The following is an 8215-nucleotide window of genomic DNA, read 5'->3' on the forward strand; positions in this document are numbered from 1 at the left end:
TGTACTTTTACATTGTAAAAACTTTACACTGAAAACAAACGCAAACAAAATGAAAGTTTAGTCTTTGTTGCAAATGAAAATTCAAGAAGTAACTGTCACTAGTATAGGGTGATCTTTGTTACCAGAATAGAATTCGGATTTGGTCATCAAAGAACAGTCCTCACTCCATCCTATATCCTTTTAGGACCGTGAGGGTGGTGTTGTGAGGACCAAATCTGATTTCACCAGAATAGCAGGTCCAAATGAATGAGGGTGAGTTTGGACAATCTAAGGGCATGGGCATGACCTAAGGGTCTTGGATAGTATAGCTTGTGTTTTTTTTTTTTTTTTTTTTTTTGTAAAAATAAAAACTTGCATTCATTAAAAACAAGTGACAACAAAACCAGCAAACTACAAGACCTAAACCCACAAACTAAACAAGAACAATAACAAACGAAAAAAAGAAAACAAAAACACCATAGAAGACTACAAAGACTTAGGGACACCAGCCCCCTCACCCACTAACACCTAAGAAAACCAAACAGGAAAAAATAAGTCCAAAAAGAGATATTCAAAAACACCACGAGAGGCCAGCTTGTAAGCAACTGAATTTTCTTCACGGGGAACCCAAGAGAAACGAACAAACTTGCCTTCACAAAGATTTTGAATGTCTTTCAACAAAAAGATAATATCTTGATGGCAATCTATTGAGCTTCAAGATAAATATATCACAATATGCAAATTATCCAGCTCAAACAAAACAAAAACTGGATTCTTAGCAATCACCACTTTTAAAGCTTCAACAAGGGTTGTAGCTTCAACCATAATTGGAGAGGAGGCCTTAACTGGACCACATCCAACCCACCAGCAAGCTCCGTTCCAATCACAAGCCAAAAACAAAAGCAAAACTAGCCTTATTTGGATCAGCAAAACTGCCATCTACATTGACCTTTAATACACCTCAATCCGACAGCATCAAAAAGGACCTGATCCTCTTGTAGCTTTGGAAGAGCTTTCCGATCTCTAATGCAAGTTCAGGGATATCTCTGCTATCAACCTATTAAAGCCATAATAACACTGAGAGGGTCGGCATCAACATCTTCAAAACATAAGGAATTTCTGTCCTTCCAAATAATCTACAACAAGTTAGCCAATTTGATAGCAAGACCAGTATCACTAAGCCATTAACACAAAGAGACTTAAAAAACTAGGAGTTAAAGGAGGCATTTTGGTCCACCAAATTTGCTCTTAGGCCCAAACCAAATACATCTGGCTTTGCTACAGAGAACAAGGACATGCAAGATAGATTCAACACCAACCTCACTTAGGGCAACTAGGTGATTGAATCACCTTTCTTTTAAAAAGATTTTCCCTTACCAGGAGAGCATTCAAACAGTACCTCCATAAGAAATGCCTAACTTTTGGTTCAACCAGAAGTTTCCAAATGAAATTCCTCCTTTCTTTTGAAAGAGTGATTAGAGATCTTGGAGGGGAGATGTACACATCAGAATTGATAGCTAAGTGATTAGTAGATTTAACCGAGAATTTTCCAATAGGACTTGGAGCCCAAACTAATTTGTCCTCCCACTCAGAGGATTCCAATCTAATGTAAAGGACTTTTTAAGCAATAACATCAGGAAAAAGGGATTTTACACGACTTTCATTCCGTAATTTGCATCTATTGGTTAGGGAAGTCACTTTCTGGTTCAGTGATTCTAAGGGTTGAGGCCCAATAGGTTTATGATTTTCCAATCCTAGAATCCATGATTAGACCAAAGATCAACCTTATCCCCATTGCTGATTTCTCCACATTACTCCACTATCTAGAATTTTCTTCCCTTTCATAACTCTTCCATCCCTAAGATTGAGACCTTTTTTTAGATGCATGAAGAAAATGGGAATTAGGGTAGTATTTTGCTTTTAGTGTTCTAGCCCATAAACTCTAGGAATCATTGGCCAGTCTCCATGCCAACTTAGCCAAAAGGGGCACATTAAAAGTGTGAGGATCTCTAATATCCAATCCCCCATCCCCTTTGCACCTAATAATTTGATTCCAAGCCACCCAATTAATTTCTTTTACCTTGATTTCCCCCACCAGAATTTTCTATGAAGTTTCTTCAAATCTTCACAAACCTTCTTTAGGAGAAGAAAACAAGACATGCAATAAGATGGAATTGTAGTTATAAGCACCTCTTTTCCCGCTTGAGATAATAAAGAACCCCACCACCCTAGTGTTTTTGAAGCCACTTTTTATGAAAGGTAATTAAAGGTGTGACATTTATTCCTACCTAAGAAAGGGAAGATCCCTAAATAGATAGAAGGGTTTTTCACTTTTTTTATATGAAGATGGTTGCAAAAAATTTCTTAAATCTGGGGTGAAGATTCTTGCTGAAAAATACCTCTGATTTCCCATAGTTAACTTGTTACCCTGACGCTTTCTCGCATATGGAAATTGCCTCCAACAAAACTCCGACTTCTTTAAAATATGCCTTGGTGAACAAAAAACTATCATCTGCAAAAAAATAAATGAGATATTGGTGTCGCCGGAAGCATGTAGTTAACCACTTCGGAATACTAGTTTAGAGATTTACAATTTTTTTCAATCCTCACATAACCTTAAACAACGTAGTACGTGATGAGGAAGGGGTCAAACCCACAAGGAAGCAAGAATAAAAATTATTATTATTTTTTGTTTCATACAAATAAAAGGGAAATGGATATGGGGTTTTTAGAAAATAAGAAAATAGAATTTATTAATGCTGAAATTAAAGGTTCAGAATTAAACAAAACAATAATTAAAATTCAGAAATTAAAGAACACTGAAGTCAACAAAAGAAATAAATAAAAATGATCCAAAATTCAGATCCAATGGCGGTAGCTGTCCGGGAAGACGAAATACAAGCTTTCTCCTTCCGTTCAGCCTTCGAACCCCTCAAGACACCTTAGCCTTGAACCGGACGAATTCAAATCTGCAAAACAAACAAACAAACAGAAATTAAAACTAAAAGATTGCTGGAATAAAAATAACATAAAAGAAAATAAAGAAAATGAAAATGATGGTTGATCAAATCCAATGGCAGTAGTTGCAGATTGGCTGGACTGCTTGCAGGAACCCCTCCTGACAAGATCTGGGCGTCCTTCCCTTCTACAACCCTAACTCCTCAAGAAACCTTAGCCTTGTAAACTAGGTGAATTGACCAACTAAAAGAAAATAAAGAAAACAGAACAGATGGATGATCAAGTCCAGTGGTGGTAGTTGCAAATTCGATGAACTACTTACAGGAACCCCTCCTAACAAGATCTAGGTGTCCTTTCCTTCTACAACCTTTGAACTCCTCAAGAAACCTTAGCCTTGAACTGGGTGAATTGACCAACCCTTTCTCCAAAGCCCTTAGGGGTCCTTTTTATAAAAAAAAGTGAATAAAACTAGGATTATAGAGAAAGAGGGGTCGACAGCTGGTTTTTGTAGAAATATGGGTGCCCTAGGGTTGAGAATGGAGGGTTAGGATTGTTCTAAGGTGATCTTAAGGTTGAGAAGAGAAAGAATGGGCGCTCAATATTATGTAGGACTGACATTTGGGTGCCCAGAATTGGATGGTGGAGATTTGGGCGCCTAGGGCTGAAAGGTGGAGACTAAAAGGAGTGGGTGGTGCCCTAGAGTGAATGGCTGAGATCTAGTGGCTAAAGGCTGAATGGTGGGGATTAGGAGTTAGGTGGTGGCTAGGGTTTGTTAGAGGTGAAAAGAATGAGTGGGGAGGAGCCCTAAGGTTTTCTAAGGAGAGGGGAGTATGCTAATACAGTAAGAGGGGCGCCATTCTGGGTTTAGCAGATAGGAGATGCCCTCCTGTTCTCAGTTTTTCATAGAAACACCCCCTCTCTCAGCTGGAATTCACACCAGTTTCCCAATGCATTTCAGCCCTGAAACTTCCCTAGTTTTTCCAGGATTTGCACAGGGACCCTCAGAGGTCATAATATTGAATTTAATTGGGAAAATGACACATTTTGACTATTCTAATGCCTAGGTAACCCTAAAATGATGCCTGTTAAGGCATCAAAATACAGAGTTATCAGAAATCACCGGCATTTGCCTACAAATTTTAGTACCAGATAAAGCTTGACTGTTTACAAAATTGTTTAAGATGGTTGAGAAAACATCAAAGATGATTAAAAGGATATATAAGGACAAAGGATTTCCTTGTCTAATACCTCTCTTTGGATAAATTCATTTAGAGAGGGAGCCATTTATAAGAATTTCATAGGTTACTATGCTTACACATTTCATGATCCACCCAATCCACTTCTCACTTAAAACCTATCTTTCTCATGTTTCCTCCAAAAATCTCCACTCAACTCTATCATAGGCCTTATTCATGTCTAATTTGATTAGTATTACCTTTGCTTGGCTTTTGAATATTGCATGAATGCATCACTTCATGTGCCAAGAGGATGTTATAAAAAATAACTCTATTAACCAAGTAAACACTTTGATTATATGAAACAATTTTATTAAGAAGGGGCTTAAGTATGTTTGCCAAAATTTTTCTAATGATCTTATAAATTGTATTGCACAAGTCGATTGGTCTAAATAACTGAGAAGAAATTTCTAGACACTTGGTTTTGGCAATTAAAGCAATAAATGTCTGATTTAATTTCCAAGACAAACATCCCTCATTGAAGAACTTATATATCACCAAGCAAATGTCCTTTCTAACTATTTCCCAAAAACTTTGGAAGAAGAGGCTAGGAAAACCATTAGGGCTGGGGGGTTTTCCTAAGTTTCATTTTGAATAATGCTTCTTTAATTTCTTCTTCAAAAACAGGCCTTTGAAGTTCAACATTATCTTCTTCACTCACCATGCAATAAACAAAGCCTAAAGCCTGATCCATATCTATTTGGTTAGAAGAGGAGAATAGGATCTCAAAGTGAAGAACAATAGCCTTTTCAACATGATCTTGACCCTTAACCCACACTCCATTTTCATTCTTAATCTTAATGATTCTATTCTTTGCCCTCCTCTTAATTGTTTCATTATGGAAAAACCTTGTGTTCCTATCCCCAAAGTTAAGCCAATTGATTCTTAACTCCTGGCCTAAAAGGTTTCTTCCCTTTTAAAAGCCTATCCAATTCAAGGTCAATCTCCTTAACTTTGTCCAAGTTGAAATTTGCCCCACCTTTTCTTTTTTTTTTTTTCAAATCCAAGTTAGCTTTCACCGTTTCAAGTCTCTCTTGCACTCTCCCAAAATCTTTCTTATTCCATGTGCAAAGAGACATTCTCAGATCACTACATTTCTTGTCAATAATATTCTCTACAGTTGTAGAAGTTGAATTAATCCAAGAAGTCTTAATGACTTCCTCGCAATTTTCATGAGTCAACCACATCTCCTCAAATCTCAAGGGCCTCCTCCTCTTACCAATGAGGAAAAGGTCAAGACAGATTGTTAAGTGATTTGAATCCAAGATTGTTAGTGAGGACACCTTTGCATCCCGAAAAGCTTCTTGGGACTCTATGTTGTTGAAGCCCCTATCTAATTTAGCATTTACATGCTCTGTCCCACTCCCATTGTTTGACCAAGTAAGCTTTGAGCCACAAAAAGGAATTTCACTAAGCTTCCAATCTTTGAGAAGACATTTGTTCTTTCTAATATAACTTCAAGAATATCTCTTTCCTCCTTCTTTGTCATCAAAGTGGAAAGCCATATTAAAGTATCCAATACAACATCACAGCCCCATGGACTTATTTGCTAAAGAATATATTTTCTTAATGAAAGCCTTCTTTTTTTTTTATTTTTTTTGGCTCTCCATAAACAAAGGAGCACCACCAAACCAGACCTTGATCACTGACAATCTTGGAATGAATACAATTTTGATCTGCATAATCAATTTTAAGATTAATAGAAGGATCTCAAAAGAGGGCTAGACCACCTGATAAGCCTACCAAATCAACTCCCCAAAATTGCTAACCCAAGTTGTTAAGTTTCCTTCAACAATGGAGCAGAGAGCACTTTGTTTCACTAAAAAACACTATACTTGTCTTTTATTTTCTAAGGGATTCTTTACAAGGGGGTTCCCAACCCTTGGTAGTTCCACACCACACTCTCATTTCCACAAAGAGAGTTGTTTAGGGTCAAGTCCCGCAAGCCCTGTAATTAGACAATTTAAATCATGGATTTAAAGGCCAGACATAGATCACCTAGATGAAAACATCTTGAAACAAAGCAACCACTACTATTTTCTATGCTTGTCCCATTCCACAACTGATTCACCACATTTACTACACTAGTACTAAAAAATGACAGTTTATCATCATTTATTGATGGTCAACCCATGTGACTAGCAAAGAAGTGTTGCATATTTCCAAGTTTTGAGAAGCTGCAATTGTCTTTTTTTGTTTAGAAATCATAGAGAAAGATTGCATAAAATTAAAAAAAAAAAAAAAAAATATTATTCCATTCCCATTGTATCACAGACTATTTCTTGAAAACCCCCATCAAGATTCGAACAAGAAGGGTTCATAGCAAAACTATCCTCTTTTGCCCAAAAATGGCCATGTTTGAAGCTTTATTTTTACTGACAGAAAGGCTCAAACCCCTACATTTAAATTTAAAGCAAAACTTGGTCTTCAATCGTGCTTTGCATGAACCACTATGTTCATGTCTTGAAGGAAATATTAAACTAGACTGATCATCTATAATTTCAGCGTGTATTAAATTGGAACAAAAAAAGAAAAATTGTACCTCCATATTTTGATTCATTGGCATCACAGGTCCTTCTGAGGATTTTGGGGATAAAGAGATTTCGTTGCTGAACAACGCCATTACATTTTGGTGGATTTCTTCATCATCAGCTCTTGCTTTCTTGGACGCTAATTTCAAACTTGCCGATGAAATCCCCAATTTCTCGTCTACAACAAGGCATTCCCTTTCTTCCACAAACTCCACGTGGAATAAAATTTTCAGGTTCGAGTGCCCGAAATCTCTTTTTTTCTTGAATTTGGGTTTAAAGCAGATTCCCCCACATTATCCTGGTCATCATCAAAAGGAGAGAGACCATCTTTGTCTCCCATATCTGTTTGGAGATCCCAATTCTATCCGAGTCCGGATATGCTCTTTACAAGGTGCGCCTCACTTTGACCTCACAGTCTATCTTGTGTATTTATTATTCAGGGTAGATGTTCTCATTGTAGGGTGAGATGTAGTTGTGAGTTCGATTGAAGGTGCTGTGTAAGGAGAAAGCTATTCGTTGTGTCCAAGGGCCCCACCTTTTAACTCTGAATTTCTTCTGAAAAGTAACCATTACTTTTTTGGGAATTGATGAAATTTGATCATCAACGTTGTTGTTCGATTCAGGTAACTATTATGACACACGTCTCTGTCTTTCCTTTTGCAGATTTAAGAAGGAAATTTGAACCTGATCCAGCTTGCTACCTTTCACCGGAAAGGCAAAATTTGATCCAGCTTGTCTAACATTGCGTCTAAACCAACTTCCTTTAGAGAGGAAGGTTTGACCTCATCGGAGATCCTTTACCAGCGAGAAAACCACATTGAACTTCCCTTGAAAGCGGCCAGTGCTCCGATCACTCATTATTGCTTGCGAATTGGTTGCTTTTTCATTGATGATGGTAGATTTGGCCCTCTAGTGAAATTGCGACACATGGCACCTCGTGACAAGTAGGAGACACCCAGGCAACAACTTACCAAGTCGGTGTCCCGTCGGGGCACCGACCTGGCCGGCCTAGCGCGGCCTGTGCGACCTGGCCGACCTGGATCAGCCCGGCACATGATTCGACCTGGCTGACCTGGCAATCCATAAGACGCTCACCGATGAACCATAACGGCATACCCCGCGAGCTCGGTAGCTCACCAAGAAGCTCGCCAAGGAGCTCGGTAGCTCACCAAAGAGCTCGCCAAGGAGCTAGGCAGCTCTCCAAGGAGCTCGCCACCAAGGAGCCAGGCAGCTCGGCAAAGCTCGCCACAAGCAGCTCGGCATAGCCCAAGGAGCTCGGCATAGCTCCCCCGGGTAGCTCGCCACTTGTAGGGTAGCTCGATACAGAAGAGTAGTTTGGCGTATCACAGGAAGATCTCCTGCCTGACAACCTGGCCCAGACACCGACCCGCCGACTGACACAGGCGCCGACCTAACAACCTGGCCGCCTAACACAAGCGCCAGCCTGACAACCTCGAGGAGTTCACCACCGTACCCCGGTTCTGACGGGATATGACGAGTCTTACCGTTTGA

The 8215-nt window shown here is 39.1% G+C and overlaps 1 long non-coding RNA gene across 2 annotated transcripts; it reads right to left on the reverse strand.

The window, feature by feature from the left end:
- Positions 1-612: 612 nt before the first annotated feature.
- Positions 613-7061, reverse strand: LOC148804129 (uncharacterized). Of its 2 annotated transcripts, none has more exons than XR_016080588.1 (3): positions 6715-7061; positions 2379-2948; positions 613-1115 (listed from the first exon to the last, which is right to left on the reverse strand). It is a non-coding gene; the product is annotated as an uncharacterized LOC148804129 (long non-coding RNA). The 2 variants fall into 2 exon arrangements; XR_016080587.1 differs by having other exon boundaries at positions 613-1036; positions 6715-7060.
- Positions 7062-8215: the final 1154 nt, after the last annotated feature.

This window comes from Nelumbo nucifera, chromosome 1 (genome assembly GCF_055504915.1).
Source record: "Nelumbo nucifera cultivar China Antique chromosome 1, China Antique-T2T, whole genome shotgun sequence".
In the NCBI taxonomy this organism is placed as follows: Eukaryota; Viridiplantae; Streptophyta; class Magnoliopsida; order Proteales; family Nelumbonaceae; genus Nelumbo; species Nelumbo nucifera.